Source organism: Panthera onca, chromosome C2 (assembly GCF_046562875.1).
Source record: "Panthera onca isolate mPanOnc1 chromosome C2, mPanOnc1 haplotype 2, whole genome shotgun sequence".
Lineage (NCBI taxonomy): Eukaryota > Metazoa > Chordata > Mammalia > Carnivora > Felidae > Panthera > Panthera onca.
The window spans coordinates 47,294,791-47,320,424 of record NC_138347.1 but is presented as its reverse complement, the minus strand read 5'-3'; the positions used below and the strand labels follow the sequence as shown (position 1 = coordinate 47,320,424).

Genomic DNA, 25,634 nt, shown 5'->3' with positions numbered 1-25,634 from the left:
GGTGTCATAAGGTAGTTGTATTTTTAATTTTTTGAGGAACCTCCATACTGTTTTCCACAGTGGCCGAACCAATATGCATTTCCACCAACGTTGCAAGAAGGTTCCTTTTTCTCCACATCCTTAACAACATTTCTTGTTTCTTATGTTTTTTGATTTTTGCTATTCTGACAGATATGAGGTGATATCTCATTCTAGTTTTGATTTGCATTTCCCTGATGATGAGTGATGTTGAGCATCTTCTTATGTGTCTGTTGGCTATTTTTGTGTCTTCTTTGGAGAAATGTCTATTCATGTCTTCTGCCCATTTTTAATTGTATTATTTGTTTTTTGGGTATTAAGTTGTGTCAGCTCTTTATGTATTTTGGATACTAACCTTTTATCAGATATATCATTTACAAATATCTTCTCCCATTCAGTAGGTTACCTTTTTAGTTTTGTTGATTGTTTACTTTGCTATGGAGAAACTTTTATTTTGATGTAGCCCCAGTAGTTTATTTTTGCTTTTATTTCTTTGCCTCAGGAGACATGTCTAGGAAAATTTTGCTACAGCTAGTGTGAGAGAGATTACTGCCTGTGCTCTCTTTAAGGATTTTTATGGTTTCAGGTCTCACATTTAGGTCTTCAGTCCATTTTGAGTTCATTTTTTTTTCATTCTTTTTTAAACTATATTTTCATGAAGCTCTCCTGTAAGATTAAACCATGAAGTTTTTTTGCCCTGGGAATGAGTCCCTAAGATGACTTTTTGAGTCCATAGTAATAGACTGGTTTTGAAATCTAGTTTTCTTGAGAAATAAAAGAATTTATTAAATTTTCAGTTTTCCCTCACTATAAATATCAAAAACCAAGCCTGGCACACTTGCTTCATAGAGTTTTATTATAAGTCATATAAGTATATAAATGCTGAAGTCTGTTGTAAGGAAAGTTCCCATTAGGGTACTTAGGTTTGTTTTTTGGTTTTGTTTTGTTTTCCCATGGAGACTGGAAGGTAGAAGAAAGAGAAACAAGAAGTCAAATTTTATTGTCCTAGTGTAATTCTCTTGGAGAAAATCCCAAGAAGTGGAAGTGAGAAGTAGAAATTCATAGATAATTTTTGGAAGCTGCCTGTGCAGGGGGCTTGCTCCTTACTTCTCAGACAATATTGAAGCCAGCCCTTAGATAAATTGTTTCTTTCTGTATATGCCGAAGCATTATGGTGCCAACCAGGTAAGCATTTTAAAATGGTTCAGTGTCAAGTCAGATAGGCTAGACCTGATGTGCTGGTAACCTGTAGGTTAGGTTTGGCCTTTAGGCAATATAAATACTTGTATATGCTTGAGTAGGAGACACCTAAGCACTGAATCAGGACAAGAAATCAGCAGATGTTGTTAAACTGATGATATGCCGGGGATCAATTTAATCTCAACAAATATCATGGAAGCATTCCTAGGGGCAAGACTAGTGGTTGGCAGGACCAACCACATGTGCTAGAGAGGGAAGAAAATAATAGTGAAGGATATGGAAGCATCTCCTGTACCTAGGTGCCAACTTTGGAAGGTGGAGTTGGGGTGGGGGAACCCCTAGAGAAGGAAGAAACTTAAAGTTTACTGAATTAACCCAGCGAAATAATTTTAATTTGGAAGAGAAGGGTTTTTTACCCCTGCGTTAATAGGAGTTCATAAGTTATAGGGGCACCTGCATGGCTTAGTACATTAAGTGCTCAGTCCAACTTCGTGGGTTCAAGCCCCACTTCAGGCTCTGTGCTGACAGCTTAGAGACTGGAGCCTGCTTTAGATTCTGTGATTCCCTTGCTCTCTACCCCTCCCCTTCTTGTGCTCTGTCTCTCTGTCTCTCATAAATAAATAAACAATAAAAAAAAAAAGATAAGTTATAGATGATGGCAAAAGGTGTAGGATATATCTGAGTTGTTGCATACACATTGGAGCCTACTACAAGGACTTAAAATGTTCAGTACTATCCCAAAGTAAACATTGACATTCACTAGTGCTTAAAGTATACGCTATTTTGGTCAGTGGTTGCATGGTAGGATATTCTTTTTTATAAAAAAGAAGCCATTGATTCTAGAACTTTCATAACTTCTGAATTTCTTCATGACTAGGTGGTAGGGTGGAGAAATTTAAACCCCTCAAAAGAATTCCAGCTGGCCTCCATGAGCACTTGTCAAAGTACTTGGAACTTCCAGGGGTGATCACTGAGCATCTTGTGAAGGGCATAAGAAGGAGGGAGAAAATGCCTATTGCCAATCAAAGGTAGGAGACTGAGCCAGAGAACCCACTCCATTTGCTTTTGTGCTTGCTGTTTGATTTGGCAAAAACAGGCTCCTTGCAGGAGGGAAATGGTTTCTACGTTGGTCTGCAGACTAAAAGGATGTGGAGTCAGTTGTTCTGACTAAATTAGTTTGGTTCATTTCCCTGGGACCTCCCTAAACACACTGACATTTTTACAAGAATGAAATGAAGGCAATGATGACAAAGAAGACATTATAACTGCCGCCTAAATTGCTAGTATAATATTTATTTGTTAGTGCTTCTGAAATGGTTTGTAAAGAAGGAAAATTTTAAATAAGTTATTTAATCTATCTTTCTGGTGGTGTAGAATTACCAACTACTATTTATTAAGGGTTAGGTAACAGATTTTAAAATGTCTAAGTTATGAGGGAAAATAATTCCATATATTCCAAAGGAGATACCTTGGGCAGCCTGGTTCTATAATTAAATGTATTTGCCAAAGAGCTCATAGTCTAAGGAGATAGTCAAGGAACATGCACTTAAAATGTAATAAATTTTTTAGTATTTTGTCATTCATGTATCCAAGTGTTATCAAATGCCATTATTGTGCCAAGTATTGGGCTAGATGCTGGGAATGTAAAAGCTTGCTATCTAACTGGAGTGATGAATTTGAATGATTCACTAGAATAAAGGAAGTGCTAAGAGAGGGACTTACAGAGCCATAAAGGAACATGAAGAGTGAAGACTGGGGAGCAGATTTGGGGAATCAGAGGAGGCTTCAAGGAGGAGGTATTATTTGTGAGAATCTTTTATAGAAAGCCACATGAAGTCACTTCTATAATGTACTTCAAAACATGTACTTTGATGAAAAGGCCATTTTGGGGGTTTTCTTAAAAACAAAAGACTTAATCAACTGGAGGGAGTTTCTTTAGTATGTGCCTTAAGACAACCTGAAATGAGGAGAGCAAGCCATTGTTTAATGATTTTTAAATTTACTTTGATCATCATTAAAGTAAAATCACCTCCACCATGTTGCATTGTGCTAGATGGCTTGGGAATGTCATTATGAAAGCCAGATCTCCTGAACCAAAAGTGAGAGGAAAAGTGGAGTTTGTCTAAGGGTATTTTCTAACAACTTCACCTTGTGCCCTTTCTTGGCCCCTTTTCCTCTTCCCTTTAACCATTGTGATGGATATCTAGGGTTCTCCCATTCTTTCTTGTCCCTTTGATGGGTAGGAAACCATTGGCATGGTAGTCTACTGTATGACTACAAAATCCTAGTCATGGTATTATTTAAATGCTAAAAACTGATAAATAAATCTAATTACTTGAAATGTACATATATATGTGCAAATTCTCCATTTTTATTCCCAGTGTAGACTTGAGTGATAAGGGGAAAGGAAAAGGGAATGACAGGAAAAAAAAGTATATGTATATATATGTTTATAATATAGATATATGTATATCTATGCATACATCTGGATGTTATATATCACACAACATGTTATTGTGCTAAATGATGTTGATTATGTTGCCAAGAATCATAGAGAAAGCCTGGAAAATTTTAATTCAACTTATTATCATCTTCTCTTTGTGTCTGGCACTGTCATTTTCCACCCCCCAGAGCATGTGAACTTTTCAGCTTCTGAATTGATTGTTTTTAGCCATTAACTGGGTGAACTCTATGAACCCAGAGTAAACTGATTCTGGGATGATTTCCTGACAGTACTTAGTGCTGATCCTTTTTTTAGAGAAGACATGTGATTGTTATTAATGAGATTTTGATTGTTTTCAGTTTCCTCACCAGGCAGTTCTATGTGTTTCTGTTGCTCAGTTTTAGCCCCATAAATTTTCTTTGTTATTTAAATTTATTATCTTGTATTGTATGCAGCCTATTACATAATTTAAGATAATTCTTATTCATCTTAATTCCCCACTGATTATTCTGGAAATTATTACTATATTGGCCAATACTGAGCCCACTATATAGTACACTCTTTTCATTTCCCTTTCAAATGTTAATTTATTTTCTCTTTAATTTCACCAAAACTCTGAAAGGCTCCCACTATATCTAATCAAAAATTCTTGCCTTACTTAACATGATGTTTGTTTATTACTTTCATTCAATTGCTTATGATTTCTTATAAATGTCAAGTGTAAGAAACAATGTAAAAAATTTAATATCTCTGCAACTCATAAAATCTTAAAATCTAATTTTCAATTTGACACAAAATTCAAAAACAACTCAAACTGTTCAAATGCAACCTCTTGGAAACATTTCCAAATTGATTCCAAATATTCTTTTGTAGTTATGGGTCCTATTTCCCTCTGCATATTTGTTAATTTTCCTTTTTTTTTTTAAGTTTTAGAAAAATGAAAGTTCAAACAAGTACCATATGATCACTAAAACATATACTCATTGGATTGGATAAGACCTTCATAGTTATTTGATACATATATTCATTGCATTTTAAAGTCTCCTTTACATACACACTCTCTCTAAGAGATAATCTGGCTTATTCTTGAATGCCTTCTTTTAAAGGAGCATCTTCACATTGGACAAATAGGAGGGAAACCACATCAAAGTAGGTAGGAAAGGCTAAGCCACATACTCACCATAAACCCCACCCTTGGTATGGTGACTCACAAAGGGTCATGGGGGGAGTCTCAAAATGCATCCAAACTTCTCCTGATGAGCAAAAGGTTCATACTGTACATGGGCACCCTAACTTTTAAGACAAGCACCTGAGAGATAAGCACCCAAAGCATCTGGCTTTGAATACCAGTGGGGCTCATTTCAATAGACCCATGGGGTTATGGCAAACTAAGGAACATCCCTTGAAGGGTCAGCACACAGACTCACTCACCCCAGGGCCCAGTCGAGAAGCAACTCTTTGAAAAGTACCCAGATTTTATGTGAAAGAGACTCCTCTCCTAATTTTGAAGCATTGATCTAAGGGGCAGGGATGCTGCTAGGATATTTTCCAGGTGTGGAGGCTGGTGGTGACATCTTCTTCCTGTCTCTCTGCTTTGCTAAAGCTGGCAAATGCCATACTTTTTCTTCTTTCTTTCTTTATTTTATTTCTTTCATTCTTTTTTTTCTCCTTTTTCTTTATTTCCTTTTTTTTTCCTCTTTCGTTTTTTGAGTGAGTACCATCTTTGCATTCCCCCTCTGCCTTGTCCAACTGGTGGCACCATCTTCACACTATCCCTCTGCTGTTCTCCAGAGCATAAGTATCTCCCAGAGTCGTGGCGGTTTCAAGAATGTCAGGGGATGCCCCTTGATCACCTGGCTTTGGAAAACAAGGGGGCTTGTGTTCTTGGGTCCCATGAGTCTCTAACAATCAAAGAGAGTTCTTGGCAGAGTATCACCCCCAGGGCACTGCACAGGTAGCAGACTGATACACATCTCTAGCCTTTCCATGAAAGAAGCCTGCTTGCTACAACTGGAGCTTCAGCTTTAGGGGCAGACTTCAGGTGTGGCACACATCTAGAGGCTATGGAGGTGCTCTCAGGGGACACAGGCTCATGAATGTAATCTTTGCATTGTCCCTCTGTCTTACTATGATTTACTGAATTCTCCCAGTGACTGCTGCCCAGGAGACATCTCCAGTTTGCTTGATTTGGGGAGCCACTGGGGCTAATGTTTGCAGTCCTACAGGGTTGTGTATATTTGCATTCTTTAAAAGCTGATGCCTAAGGGTCTGGCTTCCAATCAGTCTGAATCCAAATGTTGACCAATCGTCTCCTTTGGGACACTGGCTGGTCTTGGCACAGCCTCAATTATTGGGAGCTATTAAAAATTAAACAGGCTGCTGGACAATCACGAAGATTTGAGAGATAACCAAGAGCTAGAGCAGGGTTGAACAGTAAGTTTCATATTCTGCACAGCTCTTCAAGAGTGGCAGAGATGGCTGTTTCCTGTAATGCATGGAAACAAACACAGAAAAAGCAAAATGAAGAAACACAGGAATATATTCTAAATGTAAGAATAAGATAAAACATCAGAAGGTGGGGGAGAATCTGAGAAATGGGGAAAAGTAATGTACCTGATTTAAGGAGTTCAAAGAAATGGTCATAAAGATTTCAGGAAAAGAATAAATGAACATGGCAAGAACTTCAACAAAGAGAAAATATAAGAAAGTGCCAAACAGAAGTTAAAGAACTGAAGAATGCAATAATTCAACTGAAAATATTCTGAAGAGGTTCAATGATAGTATAGATGAAAATGAAGAAAGGAATAAGTGAACTTCAAGACAGAGTAAATGAACCTAATTGGAGCAAAAAAGAAAAAAGAATGGAAAGTAGTGAAGATAGCTTAAGAGACTTAGGGACAAAATCAGACAGACATTCATATTATAGGATTTCCAGAAGAAGAGAGAGAAAAAGGGCCAGAAACATTATTTGAAAAAATAATGGCTGAAAACTTCCCTCATCTGAGATAAGCAACAGACATCCAGGTCCAAAAAGCCTAGACAGTTCCAAATAAGGTAAACTGAAAGATACTCACAAGACACATTATAATTAAAATGTCAAAAATTAAAACCAAAGAGAGAATCGTAAAAGTAGCAAGAGAAACAATACCTTGTTACATACAAAGGAATCCCTATAGGACTATGAACATATTTTTCTGCAGAAACTTTGCAGTCCACGAGGGAGTGGCACTTTTTTCAAAGTGCTGAAAGAGAAAACTTCCAACCTTGAATACCCTACACAGCAAAAGTACTCAGAATTAAGAGATATTAAGAGTTTTCCAGACAAGAAAAAGCCAAAGGAGTTTGTCATCTCTAAACTGGCTTCTTTAGAAATGTTAAAGGGACTTCTTTAAACTGAAAAGGGAGGGCACGAATTAGTAACAAGAAAACATATGAAAATATGAATCTCACTGGAAAAAGTAAATACAGTATATAGTAAAGGTAGTGGCTTAATTACCTATAGGGCTAGTATGAGGTGTAAATGACACGTCATAAAAATAACTGTGAATACAATAATTAATTAAGAGATAAAGACATGAAAAGAGAGATGCATGTCTGGCTCAGTTGGTAGAGTATGGAACTCTTGATCTCTGGTTTGTAAGTTTCAGCCCCATGTTGGGTGTGGAGATTACTTAAAAATAAAGTCTTTAAAAAAAAAGATAAAAAGAGGGGCATCTGGGTGGCTTAGTCAAGCATCTGACTTCGGCTCAGGTCATGATCTCACAGTTGGAGCCCTGCATCGCAACTGGCAGTGCAGAGCCTGCTGGGGATTCTCTCTCTCTCCCTCTGTCTCTGCCCCTCCCCCACTTGTGTGCACATGCGCGCTCTCTCTCTGTCTCAAAATAAATAAACTTTAAAAAAAGGATAAAAAGAAAATGTGACATCAAAAACATAAATGTAAGGGGAATAAAAGTATAGATCTTTAGACTATGTTTAAATTTAAGTTGTTATCAACTTAAAATATATGGCTATAGATATAAATTATATGTAATCTTCATGGTAACCAACAAGCAGCAATCTGTAGTAGATATATGAAAGATAGTGAGAAAGGAATCTAGGGTATCACTAAAGGAAGTCATTAAATCCCAAAGAAGGGACTAAGAGATGAAGAAAAGAACAAAGGGACTACAAAATGGCCAGAAAACAATTAACAAAATGTCAATAGATACATACCTATCAATAATTAATTTAAATGTCAGTGGACTAAATTCCACAATCAAAAGACACAGAGTGGCTGAATGGATACAAAACAAAACCCAAATAAGAACCATTTATATATATGTTGCCTGAAAGATCTATGTTCACTAAAAGAGTGAATGAGTGAGGGGCAGAGAGAGAGGCAGACACAGAATCCAAAGCAGGCGCCAGGCTCTGAGCTGTCAGCACAGAGCCAACATGGGGCTGGAACTCACAAACTGCGAGATCATGACCTGAGCCAAAGTTGGATGCTTAACCAACTGAGCCAGGCATCCCTGACTAAAGCTTAATTTTAAAAAAATGGGTGTGTAATGTATTATCCAAGTATATTTTATTGTTTAATAAACAAAGTCATTTTATTTTTCCTAGTATATGGTGAGCCTCACCTAAAAATATCACTAATAATAGCTGGACAAAATTTCCAGACTGACTGACCATCCGAGCTCTCTTTCCAAACTCTTCCCTCAGAAACTTCCCTCTCCTCATAGAGTTTTCCAGTATAGAGCTGATTTAAGCCATTAGGATTATAGTCACCTGTTACAAGAATGTCTTATAACTGTACTTCCCCCCCCCCCATAGGTTAATATAACACAAACCCAGTAGCCAGAATCTTTCTGTTAATTTTTTTCTCAAATGCCCTTGAACCCTATCTCCAATTTAATGTTTGGAGAGGTCTCAGCAATGGTGAAATACATACAAATTAAATATGTCTGGTATGACCACACTTTCCTGGTGTTTCATGGAATCATGAGGTTTCAAAAACCACTAGTCCAGATCAGATTTTCCTTGTTTGTCAATGAATATGGAATGTGGGGTGGAATCATAGAATCACAGAATGTTCGAGCTGGAAGACTCTTAGAGTTCATCTAGTCCAATTCCTTATTTTACAAAATCAAAAGCTTCATTGCCTGTTGGCCATTATCTGGTAACTTCAGGCATTCTCTGATCTTACATTCCTTGGGTTCCATCCAGACCCAGGTCTGAGATATGCTGTGCTCCTGGAGAAATGCATTCCACTTGGATAAAGCAAAACAAAAGCCCAGCCACCTATTCTACTAGCAGACAGGAGTATAAATATGAAGTTTTGAGGGTGCATCAACAGTCAGCTATGCTGTGGTTCATTAAAATGAGGCTTATTTAAGTAGCCTTGGGTTTCCTCTAAGGTCATACATTTCAGTTCCTTTAAGGTTTCTGTCAATCCAGTAGTAAAGACTCTTGATTTGTTTTATGTGTATATATATTGAACTTTAACTGAAGTTCAGGTTGAATATCCTGGATGTAGGGAAGTCTGATTTTTTTAAAAAACACATATCTTGGGGCGCCTGGGTGGCTCAGTCGGTTGAGCATCCGACTTCAGCTCAGGTCACGATCTCACGGTTCATGGGTTTGAGCCCTGCATCGGGCTCTGTGCTGACAGCTCAGAGCCTGGAGCCTGCTTCGGATTCTGTGTCTCCCTCTCTCTCTGCCCCTCCCCTGCTCATGCTCTGTCTCTCTCTGTCTCAAAAATAAATAAAAACATTAAAAAAAAATTAAAAAAAAACAAAAACACATATCTTTTTTAAAAATTTTTTAATGTTTATTTATTATTTTTGAGAGATAAAGCGTGAGTGGGGTAGGGGCAGAGAGGGAGAGACAGAATCTGAAGCAGGCTCCAGGCTCTGAGCTGTCAGCACAGAGCCCGATGCGGGACTCGAGCCCACGAACTGTGAGATCATGACCTGAGTCGAAGTCGGACGTTTAACTGACTGAGCCACCCAGGTGCCCCTAAAACACCTATTTTTAAGCCTACTTTGCCTTGTTTATCCTTACAAAATTTCCATGAAGGGAATTCAAGGGTCTCTTTCTCATAAATAAATAAATAAATAAATAAATAAATAAATAAATACATGCTAAAATTTAAATTAAAAAAAAAAGGAAAACGTGCAGATAGGTTTTCTGTTGCTCTTGGCTTCTCAAGAATAAAGCTTGTGGCAAAACTACAGAACTGCCAAGGTTTGGAGTTCTCACCACTGAAGATGAGGGGGGATATTTGAGAAGGTTGTCTCAGCTGGAGGAGAGCGAGGCTACTTAGCTCAGTTGTTCATTTCCCTTCCTCTCAATGAATTTACTAGAAGTTTCTGGGTCCTCAGTGTTTTTTCCCACTTGACTGATTTCTTGCAATGATGTTTTCTAAACTTGAATTGTCACCTCTCTCTTAGCCAAATGCAGGAGGCTAGTCCTGTTTATGTTGCCCTTCCTCTCTCTTTTAGGGCCCAACTAAGTCACTTTCCCTGGTAGATGAATTTCTCCTTGAACTGGACTGGCTGAAGCTCTGGGGAATGGGACCTCTAGTTGTTGAGAAAACAACAACAACAACAGCAACAACAACACATATTTTTGTGTCTGTCTCTTTAAAATCTCACCAATTTTTGCTCCAGGGCAAATGGAGGAGCTAAATTGTGAAAGTAATTTAGGTTCACTCTTTTAAGCATTTTCTCTGTTTTGCTTCTTATTTTGAGAGTGTGGATAACTTCTTGTTTGACTAGAAAAATTCTCAGTATAACATGTTGGGGACATGGGCCCAACTTGCTAGGAGGGCATACTGGCGTGCCCTTATAGCAGTAGTGAAACTGGCTTGCCTTATTTTTCTTCTGGGCTCCCTTTTGGAATTCTTCCTTGAATTCTTCCTTCTCTAACTCCTCCCCTCCATCTCTGGTTGGTCAGGTCTCCTAGAAAATGAATGTCCTGCTGGTAGCCCTTGGGTAGAGATTCTGCCATTCTCTGTCCCCCACATCCTGTCAAGGCCCCATCTGACTCCTTGCAATCCTGTTCCTTAGACATGGTCTCATTTTCTCAGTTCTGTCAAGAGTTTTGCTCTCACCTGATAAGTGAATGTGAGGTAGGATACACTGGTGTATTTTAACAGCAGCCTCCAAAGGATAGTAGAACTGTTACTGGTCTCTGACCTAAAGGAGAGTTACAACAGCAACGTAGGGAGAGCTGGGGAGGGCATCACACACGGTGAGAAGGTGCCTTGCCCAGCTTGACCCTATGTGTGCTGGTAGCCTTGTTCCAGAGCAGTGAAATTTAGACCATGCTCTTGGCTGCATGTGGCTTTGTATGTTCACTCAGGCCTCTAATGTCTGCATGGACATCCCATTATCCTGGGTCCCACAGGGCAAAAGCCATTTTGAGGTACTTCTGGCTAATGTTGCTTGTGAATAAGCTTAAATCACACAACAGGACAAACTCCCATTTGGAGAACAAGCTTCTGTAATATTTATTTAATTCCCAGAGCCACTTGAACTGTATGTTGACTTGGCCTTAGGAAAATTAAAGTAGAATAAGAAGTTGTTTATTAAACATTAAAATTAAGAAGTTAAAGTAGCAGTTTATTAGCATGTTCATCTCCTTTCCACCTTTCCACGAAGAAAGGAGTAACATTTATACCGCAGCAGTGCCTGCATGGATGTAAGGAACTCCATCTAATGGAAATCCCATGCTTCAGGCTGAGCTGGAGGGAGCATCTTGAATGGCTCAGACCCAGGCCTTCGAGGCAAGGGACGGACACCGTGGTACTTGGTTTGTGGTGGAATATCTGGAAAAAGCATTGGTTACATATTTGTTACCCTTGGCTAATGAGTCCCAGTCAGCGGAGGCTAAGCTGAACACACAGGCAGCAGACCATCAGCTTGCTTCTCGTGGATGCAAAGAAGATGTCAGGGGAATCAGGCCTTGTCTTTTCATGTAACCTGGCAGCTGATTTCCCCCTTAATTAGTTACAACACTATTCACACAAAACAAAGGATTTTGTTATTTTTTTTTAAACAAATGGTGCCAGACTTCTAGAATTTATTTTCTAAGTATGTCATTAAGCATGTTTTTTTGTTGTTGTGTGTGTGTTTTTTTTTTAAACAAGTTTGAAGGTCAGAACAGAGATTTTCTAGTGGAGATTGTTTGCTGCCCATGCTCTCAGGGTTTCTTAAGAGAAAAGCATGATGACGGAACAATCTGCTCCATCTCCCCTAGGTCTTGCCCTTATATGTAATAACTAACAATTAATTTAGCATTTTGAAGTTTATAAAGGGTTTGGGTATATAGCATCTTAAGTGGACATTCCCACTAGGATTAGAAGAAAGAAAAAGAGACTCATAAGGTAAAATTTCAGAATATTACTGCTTGAAGGGCTTTGGGAATCTTTAGTGTTACAGTTCTGAAATTGTATACAGTAGGATATTGGTTCTGAGAAATGATATTTGAAAGTAGGGTTCCAAGGTTAAATAAGTTTGGGAAACATGGAACTCTTTTTCTCTTCCTGGAGATTCACAGCGAATATTAATATGTTATAGTCCCTGGGGAGTCCTAAAATGGAACAAAACAATTAACTTTGTTTTAATGTAGAATTTCCCACTTTTATTTGATTATGCAATATCTCAGTATCTCTTGCCTCTTTAAAAAAAAAAAAACAAAACACTCAGGCTCCAGATCATTTTGTATCTTGCTAAGATTTGTGACTTGCTCCTTCCCTGACTCACAACTGAAGTTTTGTGGAGTTGTGACTGGGCCATGCATCTGCGGGCTGTGCTAAGGTTTTGCTTTGCCAAGTCATTCTTAGGATTTGCCCTCAAGGAGCTTTACCTGCAAGAGGGGACCTTACTATATTCACACGTAGACAAATAGTGACAACTTGGTAATCTCTATAATGGAGGTAAGTACCAGCAATGGCGAGAGTGGATCTTCATGTCAAAGTGTTTTTAACTCCTCTGATAAAGTAAATTCTATCTGATAAGAACTGCTAGGGAACTTCAAATTTGTGCTATTCTTCAGGTCTTTAATCTAAGCCACAGTCCTAGGTGGTGCTTAATAGATCTAGATTGTTGCCTGCATCATGTGGCATATGAGGTGAAAAAGCACCTTCCCTGTATCATAAAAAAGCTAGACAAGCTTTTAAAGTGATGTGTATATTCAGGTTAGTCTTAAATCTTTTCTTATTGAACAGAGGTAGCCCACTAACTTAGGGGAAACTGTGGATTTGAAAGATACTAAGAATTACTTAGCCAGCCAGCAACTTCTGAGCCACATGCAATAGGAAAGAAAGGCCTTTAAGTTTTTTATTTTTATTTTTAGCAAAAGTATAGCTCTTACTGCAATCATTAGGCCTTGACATCTCAATTATCTTCTTTTAAGCTAATCTCTGCAACTAAGGTACCAACATTACTTGGGTTTAAACATATTAGTCAAGTACATAATGAAGAATTGACACAAGAGGATTCATCTTAACACCTCTTCATTGGGGCTCTTTGGAGTATATCAGTTATGCAAAACTCTGGATGCGGATGATGACCCATGCCCCTGAGGAGTTATGCGTTGTGGGGACATTATCCTGTTCATGAATGTCTTGGTTTCCTCTGTGTCCCTCTTTTCATACATCTGCCATACATCTGTTCATACATTGTGAACTCACAGAACATGAGGTTAAACAGTAGAATTCTACTGAGCTATAAATGGCATGGACTCTCTCTGAGAGGCAGTAGTGGAACAGTTTAATGCTCAGCTTTTGAAGTAGACATATTTGGTATTGAGCCATGGCTCAAACACTAGTTATGTGACCTATGAAGTTGGGAAAATAACACTCAACACACAGTGAGATCATGCAAGTGAATCCCTTAGCACCTGTATGAATACACAAATAAATGTAAGTTGTTATTAGAATCTTATGTCCTATCCTTCCATTAAAAAGAAAAAAGTTTGTGCCTCAGCAATGTGAAATGACTTGTCCAAAGTCTCAGAGTCTTAAAGCTGATTAATAACAGAATTAATTTAGGGCTGACCTTAACCAGAGCCCTGAGATTTTAATATTCTGTTTTCAAAGTCTATTGTCCATAGAGTTAAACCCACAGTTCATTGCCTTGTGACTCAGCTTGGATCCTCTGAAATCCTCTTACTGTTTATGTCTATGAGCTTCCCTCTTCTGTATGTTGGGTTTTCTTTTAACATTCCTCACCTGCACCTCTCTTCTGGAGCCCCATATATGCAGACATCCAGCAGTGTTCCCTGTACCCTCCATTCCCCTGAACCCTTGGCCATGATGAGTGAATTCTGAGGTAACCACTTTTTTATTCAGATGGTTCACTTCAGGACTTACCTCTGGTTTAGAGTTGGTTGAAAGAGATTTGCAGACCACAACAAAGATGGAGAACTGTGACAAGATACCATTACCCTGGAGGTCCCAGGCAAAGCCCCAGCAGTGCCTGGCCACGGGGAATTTGGCTGAGGGCTCTGGGACTATAAGTGACACTTAGCACATAAGAGACTCCCAGTGCAATAGGCTTTTCTTTGATGCTTTCCCAGTATTTATCTGATTGTAAACTCTGTACTCTTATTTGAACAATTATTATACTTGTTTTCAGTAAACCAAAATGAAAAGTTCCTGAGTAATCCGTTTGGTACCAATAAAAAAAAATCACTGTTGAGATGTGTAATTGTTATTTTGGTGAAAATATGAAGAATAAAACAATTCTATTTCTGTCAGCCTTAGTTCATCTTTTCTCTCATTTTGAGCTTATAATTCTGACTTTAAATCCCAGATCAGTGTTCCCTGCCAAAATGTACAGTCTCTGTGTCTGAATAGCTCAGAATAGTGTTTTCAGTATAAAGGAGAATTCCCCTGTTCCATCCAAAGGATTATAAAACCTCTGTGTGTATCTTGCTGCTGAGCTTGAGATCCTTAAAAGCCAGTTTTAGTTTGCTGTGACTTATCTGAGGTTTTTCACTGCATCCAACTCCACCCTTATTTTGTATATATTCGCAGAAGTGGGTGTTTTAGGGGAGTACACATGCCATGAACACTACTTGGTAAAAGGCAAAAGATTTCTATGATCTGAAGAGAAATGAGAGTATCATGAATGCTATTTGGATGGGCTTGTCTTGCAGCCCCTGGGCATCCTGAAATCCTCAGAGAAGACTGTTTTGAATTGCATGAGTAGATTTTATTGAATTAGGTTCTGATTACTTGATGAAGAACCTCGTTTGTATTGTATTTGCCATAAGCATTGCAACTGATATCCTTTGGACACATCCACACATTGTAGTCTGTGTGATACTGGCTTTTAGGTAAGTCTGAATTGAGATATCACATTTCTCCACTGAGTCATACCTGCCTCTGAGCTCTTGGCACAGAGCTTGACTAATCAATTAGAGAGAGGTAATGGCCAGAGGACTACAGTCACTTATCGACCATTGTGGGCACAGCCATTTCATCCTTGTTTTCAGTTTCTCATCTGAATTTATAGAAATTTATTACATGCTTCATCCATGGTTCAAAGCCAGATATATGTGCCTCAACTATTCTGTTCAGCTGAGTGTCATCAGAATACTCAATGAAAGAAGAGTCAGTAGAGGAAGTTTTTTATTTTTTTCTAATGTTTATTTATTTTTGAGAGAGAGATAGTGCACAAGCAGGGGAGGGGCAGAGAGAGAGGGGGACAGAGGATCCAAAGCAGTCTCTGTGCTGACAGCAGAGAGCTCAATGTGGGGCTTGAACTCATGAACCATGAGATTATGACCTGAACTGAAGTCAGATACTTAAACTACTGAGCTACCCAGGTGCTCTGGAAGTTTCTATTCTTACATGTTTGTCTAAATTTGGGACATTCTACATGAGGTGGGCTTCAGAGGGGCCTGCCCTGTTTTGGCTTTCTCTCTTTCTCTATAAGTTTATCATGGATCCTGGAAAGAAAACCAGCTGTCATTAAAACTTTCCTCATCCTCAGCAACACCACTGATCTTCAGTATCACAGCACACTGCTCTTTTTGCTTAGGCAAGTGGGGAGGGAGGCAGAGAATAAAGATAGAAGGCTTTCCTTGGAGATAGGAAGCCCACTATCTGGTTGGAGTTCTTATGTGACATTCCAGCACTGGAGTTTTCCCTGAGTGAAATAAGGGTACTGAAAACCATCATGCAGGAGGCAGGAGAGACAGTGGATAAACATAGATCTGTTTATGTTTGACATAAACATATGCTTGAGTTCATACTCTGGTTCCACCATTTGCTGCTCTTTGACCTTGTGCCACTTTCCCAGAATCTCTAAGATGAGATAAATAATACTTACATATTGTATTGTAAAGATAATAGGATTAAAGGTAGTGTACATAGAGAATAAAATTTTTCATAGTGGTGGCTAATATTATTACTTATCTACTGTATTTGTGTTAGAAACTATGTGCATTCCAAGTGTCATCATATCCTCATTCCTTTGAGTGATGCTTCTCTTATGTTACCTTTAGAAAGAAAAGCAGATGCAGAAATGGATCTAAATACAATTTTTTTTGCCTCTCTATTTGGAGTTTGGTTCAGCCAATATATATTTTTTTTAGCCTGAGTTATGTTTATTAAGTCTATTTTGTGCCAGGCAGCATGCCATGTGCTGGGAATACAAGGATGACTGGGCTCCTCTGTCTGCCAAGTGCCATTAATTCTGATGGGAGGGGAGAGAGAGACTGAAAGAGAACATTTCAATGCAGTTTAATCAGTGCTATGTACAGGGTGTGGTAGAGGCTGTTAGTTGCCTCCCCAATAACAATTCCTTCTTCATAATTGACAGAAATCTGATTTTGTTCAAACTGACAGGGTGTCCAGATAAATTCCAGGTCCCTAGAGTCCTTTTATGCTAGGTGTGGCTTTGTGTTGGAGATCTGATGAGTGGGACATATACAGAGGTTTGATGGGGATTCTGATGGAGCTGCTGTCCTGATAAATGGGGATTCATCACAGGGGACACTACTCTTCTCCCTTTTTCCTACTTTGAACATGAACATAATGCCCAATTATTCAGCAGCCATTTTTTTTAAAACCTAAAATTATATACATTTAAGGTATACAGCATGATGCTTTGATGTATATATATATGTATAGTGATTACTATAGTCAAGCTAATTAACATATTCCTCTCCTCACATATGGTTACCATAGATTTTTGTTGTCAGAGAACCTGGAATCTACTCTTTTAGCAAATTTGCAGTATACAATGCAATATAATTAATTGTAGTCATCATGTTGGATATTAGATCTATAGACTTGGTCATCCTACCTAACTGCAGCTTTGTCCCTCTGACCAACATCTTTCCATTCTGCACTCCCTTCCCAAAGGCCCTAGTTACCATTGTTCTACTCTCTGCTTCTATGTGGATTACACATATAGGGTTGGTCATGCAGTAGTCTTCTTTCTATGTCTGGTTTACTTCACTTAACATAATGTCCTCCAGGTTCATCTATATTATAAATCACAGGATTTACTTCCTTGTTAAGGCTGAATAATATTCTAGTTTGTTATGTGTGTGCATGTGTGTATATACTACTTTTTCTTTATTGTATATATACTTTGTATATACTTTGTCTATATACTTGTATATATACTTTTTCTTTATTTATTTACTTATCCATCAGCAGCCATTTTGTGACCATGAAAGACACAAGCATGAGGGAAAAGGTAAGAGAATTCAAGTGATACTAGTCCTGATGTCACTGAGTTCCTGAATTGATACTATCCTCTAGATCCAAAATCTTGTTATGTGAGAAAAGTACATCTGTGTTTGAGCTGCTATAAGTCAAGTTTTCTGCTACTTGCAACCAAAGACATTCCTAAATAAGAAGTTCCTATGAATGTGAAGAAAGGAGATGCTATTTCTTGCAGAATACTAAGCAGCTAAGAGGAAGCACTATGGTTCTAGCCAGAAAATCGGCCCTGGATTGCAAGGGAAGGGTGCTTGGCAAAATGCCTCTTGTTTGTCAATGAGGACATTCTCATCCATCACGGACACTTCAGATCACCACTCAGGCTACAATCAAGAAAGATAAAAAACTTGGATTGACCTGCCTCCTGGGAGATTCTAGTCCAATCTGAGATATGTTCCCCCAGAGTCTTCTTCCATGAACTAAAGACAGTCTGTAAGCAAGGGCCAAACTAGTCATGATATGATATGATTGACCCCAGTTGCTCAGGGACCTCAGTTCGGAACTCATAGTTCCCTTTGACTTAGATCACACCAGAGCCATCCACAGTCCACATGTCAGGTTAAACCCTTGCCATGTTTTCCAGAAGTAGAGCCTTAGAAATCCTGACTGTGGCCAGAATCATAGATCTGCATCTGCCAAGACTAACAGACTGGTAGACAGTCTTTTTTCTGCCCTTACAACTCCCAAAGAGATACCTGCTTTTTCCAGTAATTCACATTTCTGTTTTGCCCTTTTCTTTCTCAGGCACAAGTTGAAAGTCTCACAGATGGCTCTGGGGAAAATAGCTGCTTGTTTCAAACATGCTGTAGGGGATGCATTCCTGCTTCTTCTCTTCCTTTTGCATAGTTCTTAGCCTGCCTTGGTCCTATCTCTAGCAGATCGTGATGCTGTGGACTCAGTCTATAAGTCCCCATATCTTCCAGCAGTCCAGCTGGCAGACAGGGCTGCTGGCATTTGCATTCTTCTTCTAAGTAGTTTGGCAAATAGGAGACTTTGCCTTTCTCTTTGGAAGCCTGGCTTTTAATTTTTGGACTAACCGTAAAATTCAGTGTTGTGCCTAGGAACTCACAGACCTCAGAGAACATTTCCACCCCTTTCTGTTATGCCTACCTGTAATGTCTAAAGTGTGGTTTGTGGTGCAAAAATAAACCACTGGAGTGAGCTGGTTTGAATTGGAACCCCATGTGGGGAGGTGAGGCAGCACAAGTTGGGCACCCATGGAGTATGAATTGGCATTGAGGGCTGGAGGAGAAGCCTTGGGGCAACTCATGAAAATGGTGTATCTACGATCCAAAATAAGGACAAACACACTTTGAGTTTCCAGGTTTCGTTTTGATAAATTAGAGGCAGGTGAAAAGATTAGGGCCTTTAAAGCAATTGCTTAGGTAAAGCTAATTAGATGTCAGAACTGAAAATATCCATTAAGATAAAAGGCAAGTGACATCTGACATTCAAAAGAGACTAGGCATGGGTTAAAACATGGTCTTGTCTTTCGGTTTCTCAAGGTTTTGTCTTTGTCTTTCTCTTTCCACTTAATCAGTGGAAACCACCCCTGAGTAAGATTATTTCTGCTTTCTGCCCCAAATTTGTTTTACGTATTTTCCCGAGTTTTAGTTTCCTCACTGGTAATGTGGGGACATATAAATGTGTTTGTGTGTGTGTGTGTGTGTGTGTGTGTGTGTTTGTGTATAAATATATAATATTCATTCTAAAAGTTGTTTTGAAGCCCATATGAATTTATGTCTTTGAAAAACCTTTATAAACTCACAAGTTATTTTTTACCCTTCCTCCCTTGCTTCCTTCTTTTGAATCTCTACCCAGAAACCAAAAAAGAAAAGTCAGTCATGATGGGGCAGAGTAGGGGGAGTGCATCCAAGATGGTGACATAGGAAGATCATAAACTTACCTCCTCCCATAGACACAACAAATCTACAGCTACATGTGGATTTTTTTTATGAAAACTAGATGAACTGCTCTCTACAACAAAGGATAAAATTCACATTGAGATGGATAGGAGAGGCAGAGCCATGGTCTCACATCCCTTTCTCCCTCCCAAGCACGGCAACACATAGTAGGGAGAGCTCTCACCAGACAACCATTTCTCCTAGAGGAGTGGGGGGTGGGGGGGTTGGTGCCTCACATTGGGCACCCTGGTCCCTGGGATCTTCGTTGGAAATATGAGCTTCCAGAACATCTGGCTTAGAAAACCAATGGGCAGATCTGATGTCCTGGGGGGGGGGGGGTTGAGGGGGTGCAATGTACTATAGGAAACTGAGATTCTCCTCTTAGAAAGCTTGCATGTGGTCTTGCTCACCCCAAACTCAGTGAAAAAAAGAGTTTGAAAGGCACCTAGAGTATACATGAGGGAGATTCTTTTGCTGATTTGGGAGCATTGGCTGGAGCATTTGGGAGACAGTTGAGGCACTCCTTCAAAATGGAGGTGCTGGCAGATACCACTCTCCATACAGTCTGTTAGAGTGAGTGACTTCAGATGTGGCAACCTCTCACCACCTTGCTGGACAGGGCAGGGATGAGCATCATGCCACTTGTTGAGATGAGAGGGCATTGGCAGTTGCAGCACTCCCTGTTCCCTGGCTGGAGTGGGTGAGCATGAATGGTAGCAGGATTCTCCTGTTCCGTAGCTCAAATCTGTGAAAATAGGTGTTTGTGACACTCACCTGCTGGGGGCTGGTGAGCATGAAGAATCATAGCATTCTTCCATTCCCAGCCTAAAAGCAGCATGTGCATACAAGCAATGAACTCTCTTGCTGCTTTGGTAAAGTCCACAGAAGCACATAGTTAAATGCTTTTCCTGCTTTTCTGAAGCTGGAGAGCATGCCTCATCCAGTATACTCTCTAGCTGCCTAAAGCTAGCAGGTATGCAAAATCTATACAGGGCACACCCCTTGATGGCCTGGCCCTGGTGGCCAAAAGGCTAGTGTTCCAGAGCTACACAGGACTGTGATAATGGAAAGATAGCTTTTGGAAGGCTCCCACCCCCAGTACTCTGCACAGACAGCAGACTATAATACAACACCAGTCTTCCTGTGGAAAGGTCTATTTACTTAGCCTGGAGCTTCAACCTGAGGGACAAGCTTCAGGTTTCCCACACATATGGAGGCTAAGGAAGTACTCTCAGGGAATGTAAGTAGGGAGACACCATCCATCCATGTTCACTCCCTTGACCTCACTAGGGCTTGACAAAACTTCTCAGAAAAGAGCTTATACACTCATCTGGAGCCCTGATTTTTGTAACTCTTGCCCAGAGGATACCTCCAGATCTCCTGGTGTAGAAGACAACAGGGATTACACTTGTGGAACCACAGAAATGTGTACATTTCCATACTGTAAAAGCTGCTTCCTGACAGTCTAGTTTCCAGTCAACCTGAAACTAGGTACTAAATGAGAGTCCTCCTTTTGGATTACTGACAGGTCTTGGCACATCCTCAAAAACAGAGGTGTATCAAGAGTAAATCAGGTGATTTAGACAATCACAAAAGTCCAAGAGTTAGGGCAAGTTTAAATTAAAAGCATTAATACCTTAATAATGCCATTGCTTGAAGACTGAGGGAAGTAGCTCCTTCACCTAATACATAGAAATAAACCCAGAGAGTCAAGCAAAATGAGGAAACAGACAAAAGAGCAAGACAACACCTTAGAAAAACATCTTAATGATAGGGAAATATGTAACATACCTGATAATTCAAAATAATGGTTGTAAAGATTCTCACTAAAGTCAGGACAAGAATGAATGAACACATAACAGCAGAGTCACAGAGATGAAGAATTAAAAAAAATACAACTAAAAATACATTAAAGGCATTCAGCAGCAGGGTAGAGGAAGTTGAATTATGGATCAGTAAGCTGGGAGATAACTCAATGGAATTCACCCAGACAGAACAGAAAAGGGAAAAAAAGGAATTAAGAAATAAAGATAGATTAAAGGATGTGTGGGACAACATCAAACAGACTAACATTCACATTGTGTGGGTCCTGAAAAGAGAGAGAAAGGGCAGAAAACTAATTTGAAGAAATAATGGCTGAAAACTTCCTTAAGGTAGGGAAGGAAACAGAAATCTGATCCAGGAAGCCCAGAGAATTCCAGATAAAATGAACACAAACAGAACCACACCAAGACATATAAATTAAAATGTCAAAAGTTATAGTCTTAAAAGCAGCAAGAAAAATGTTGTTACATACAAGGGGAACCTCACAGGTCTATCAGCAGATTTCTCAGCAGAAACTTTGCGAGCCAAAAGGGAGTGCTATGACATAGTCAAAGTACTGAAGGAGAAAAATTTCCAACCAAGAATAATCTACTCTGTAGATAAAGAATTTTCCAGACAAGCAAAACGTAAAGAAGTTCATCACTACTAAACAGGTCTTATAAGAAATATGATAGGGACTTCTTTAAGCTGAAAAGAAATGGTATTAATTAATAACAAGAAAAAAATATAACATTAAAAATCTCAGGGGTTCCTGGGTGGCTCAGTTGGTTGAGCATCTGACTCCAGCTCAGGTCATGATCTCACGGTTCATTAGTTTGAGCCCCACATTGGGCTCACTGCTATCAGCACAGAGCCCACTTCAGATCCTGTGTTCCCCTCCCTCTCTGCCCTTCCCCTGCTTGTACTCTGTCTCTCAAAAATAAATAAAACATTAAAAAATATTAAAAATCTCACTGGAAAAGGTAAATATACAGTAAAGGTAATGTATTAATCACTTATAATGCTACTAAGGAGGTTAAAAGACAAAATTAGTAAAATTAAAACTATAATAATTAGTTAAGAGATATATAAAAATATGTAAAAAGTGACAAACATAGTGCGGTGGAGTAAATGTAGAGTTTTGGAAATATTCAAATTTAAGTTGCTATCAACTTAAACTGTTATATATAGGATGATATATGTGAACCTCATAGTAGCCAGAAAACAAAAACTTATAGTAAATACACAAAAGAAAAAGATGAAGGAATCTAAACATAACATTAAAGAATGTGATCAAAACACAAGGGAAGATAAAAAGATAGAAACTGAGGAACTACGAAAACAGCCAGAAAACAAAGTGACAAGTACATACCCATCAATAATTATTTTATATATAAATGGACTAAATTCTCCAATAAAGAGATGTAGAGTAGCTTAATGGATAAAAGGAAAAAAATAAGATACATCTTATCTTACAAAAGACTCACTTCAGAAGTAAGGACACGTGCAGACTGAAATGTAAAGACACAAACAAAATGTAAAGAAAGCTGGTGTAGTGATACTCATATCAGACAAGATAGACTTTAAAACAGAATATAATAAAAGACAAAGAGGGAATTATGATAAAGAGTTCAATCTAGAAGGAAGACATAACATTTATAAATATATATGCACCCAACATAGTACCAAAATATATAAAGCAAGTATCAACAGATTGAAAAGGAGAAATTGAGAGCAATGCAATAATAGTAGGAGATTTTAACACTCCACTTACATTATGGATGTAGCAAGAAAATCAATAAGTAATATTGACATTGAATGACCATTAAGACCAGATGGACTTAATAGATATATACAGAACATTCCATTCAAAAGCAGCTGAATACACATTCATCTCAAGTTCACATGAAACATTTTCAGGATAGATCACATGTTAATGATCTAACAATCTCAATAAATTCAAGTGGATTGAAATCATATCAAACATCTTTTCCAACTACAATGGTATGAAACTAGAAATTAATTACAAGAAAATGAAAAACTACTGGAGATTAAACATGTTACTGAAAAACTACTGGTTCATAGAAGAAATCAAAGGAGAAATTAAAAAAAAATACCTAGAGACAAATGAAAACAGAAAGACAACATAACAACATCTAAGGGGTACAGCAAAAGTAGTTCTAGGAGGAAAGTTCATGGCAATATAGGCCTAACTTAAAAAAAAAAATAAATCTCAAATAAACAATTTAACTTTATACCTAAAGGAACTAGGGAAAGAATAAATGAAGCCCCAAATTGGTAGAAGGAAAGAAATAATAAAGATCAGAGCAGAAAAAAATGTTATAGAGATTGGGGTACCTGGAGAACTCAGTCGGTTTAGTTTCCAACTCTTGATTTCAGCTCAGGTCATGATCTCACAGCTAGTGAGATTGAGCCCCCCGTCAGACTCTGCACTGATAGCATGAAGCCTGCCTGGAATTCTCTCTCCCTCTTGTCTTGACCCTCCCCCACTCTCTCTTTCTCTCTCAAAAATAAATAAACTTAAAAAAAAATGTAATAGAGACTAAAAAGACAGTAGAAAAGAAACGATTGAAATAGAAAATAGACAATGGAGATAGACAATAAAAATGAAATTAAGAGCTAGTTCTTTGAAAAGTAAAATGGATAAAACTTTAGCTAGACAATCCAAGAAAAAAGAGGGCTCAAATAGAATCAGAAATGAAAAAGATGTTATAACTGATAAAACAGAATTATGAACAATTAGAATACTACCATGAACAATTATATGCCAACAAATTGGACAATCTTGAAGAAATGGATAAATTCTTAGAAATATACAGTCTCTATGGGGTGCCTGGGTGGCTCAGTAGGTTAAGCATCCGACTTTAGCTCAGGTCATGATCTCATGGTTTGTGAGTTTGGGCCCCATGTCAGGCTCTGTGCTCAGGCTCTGTGCTGGCAGCTCAGAGCCTGGAGCCTGCATCAATTCTGTGTCTCCCTCTCTCTCTGCCCCTCTCCTGCTCATACTCTCTCTCTCTCTGTCTCTGTCTCTCTCTCTCTCAAAAATAAGTAAACATTAAAAAAATTTTAAAAGAAGAAATGTACAGTCTTTCATGACTGAATCATGAAGAAATATAAAATCAGAATAGAACTATTACAAGTAAGGGGTTGAATCAGTAATCAAATACTTCCCAATGAACAAAAGTCCAGGACCAGATGTCCTTAGAAAAGGAAGTCTCTTCAATAAGTGATGTTGGGAGAACTGGACAGCAACATGTAAAAGATAGAAACTGGACCACTTTCTTATACCATATACAAAAATAAACTCAGAATGGGTTAAGACTTGAATGTAAGACCAGAGACCATAGATATCCTAGAAGAGAATATGGGCAATTAGCTTCTTTGCATCAATCTTAGGGACCTTTTTTTGGCTATGACTTTAAAGGCAAGGGAAACAAAAACAAAAGTAAGCAGTTAGGACTACATCAAACTAAAAGGCCTCTAAACAGTGAAGGGACCCATCAACAAAACAGGAAGACAACCTACTGAATGGGAGAAGATATTTGTAAATCATGTATTCAATAAGGCATTGGTATCTAAAATATATAAAGAACTCATACAACTCAAAACAAAACAAAAAACAACCAGATTAAAATATGGGCACAGGATTTGTATAGACACTTCTCTAGAGTAGACATAACAGATGGCAAACAGACATATGAAGAGATACTCAACATCATTAATCCTCAGAGAAATGTAAATCAAAACCACAATGAGATATCACCTCATACTTGTCAGAATGCCTACTATCCAAAAGATAAGCTATAACAAGTGTTGGCAAGAATGTGTAGTAAAGGGAACCTTTGTGCACTGTTGGTGGGAATGTAAATTGGTGCAGTCACTGTGGAAAACATTATGGAGGTTCCTCAGAAAATTACAAATAGAGCTACCATGTAATCTGGAAGTTGTACTGAGTATCTGTCTGAAGAAACGAAGATACTATGAAAGGATACATGGACCCATATGTTCATTTCAGCTTTATTTACAATAGCCAGATGTGGAAACAACCTAAATGTCCATTGATGAATGGATAAAGATGTGGTGTGTATGTATATACAGTAAAACCTTGGATTATGAGTAACTTGTTCTGCAAATGTTTTGCAAGATGAGTAGACATTTCTAATAAATTTTAACTTCATAAACAAATGATGTCTTGCAATACGAGCAGTATGTGATGCCAAATGTCACATGATCACAACTTAACCAATGGTTCTTCTCTCACTGTGGGACTATGGGTAATCATCTCCCATGCTTAGATGCTTGGTCCCAGGCCATGGTGTTTGACAGAAATCAGTGATTTTTCAGAATGTTGGAAGGTGCCCACAACTGGCACTGATGTATTTTTTGTCACTTCAAAGCACCCATGGACAGTCCTTTGATTTTTTTTTAAATTTTTTAAAAAACGTTTATTATTGAGAGACAGAGAGAGACAGAGCATGAGAATGGGAAGGGCAGGCAGAGGGGGAGACACAGAATC

General features: G+C 38.5%; 1 long non-coding RNA gene across 1 annotated transcript in view; it reads left to right on the top strand.

The window, feature by feature from the left end:
• The window catches only part of LOC132683795 (uncharacterized), a 252,787-nt gene that overhangs the window by 10,673 nt on the left and 216,480 nt on the right, over window positions 1–25,634 (top strand). Inside the window, exon 2 of the long non-coding RNA XR_009612384.2 lies at window positions 2,096–2,246. This is a non-coding gene — a long non-coding RNA (uncharacterized LOC132683795). The remainder of the gene's footprint in view (window positions 1–2,095; window positions 2,247–25,634) is intronic.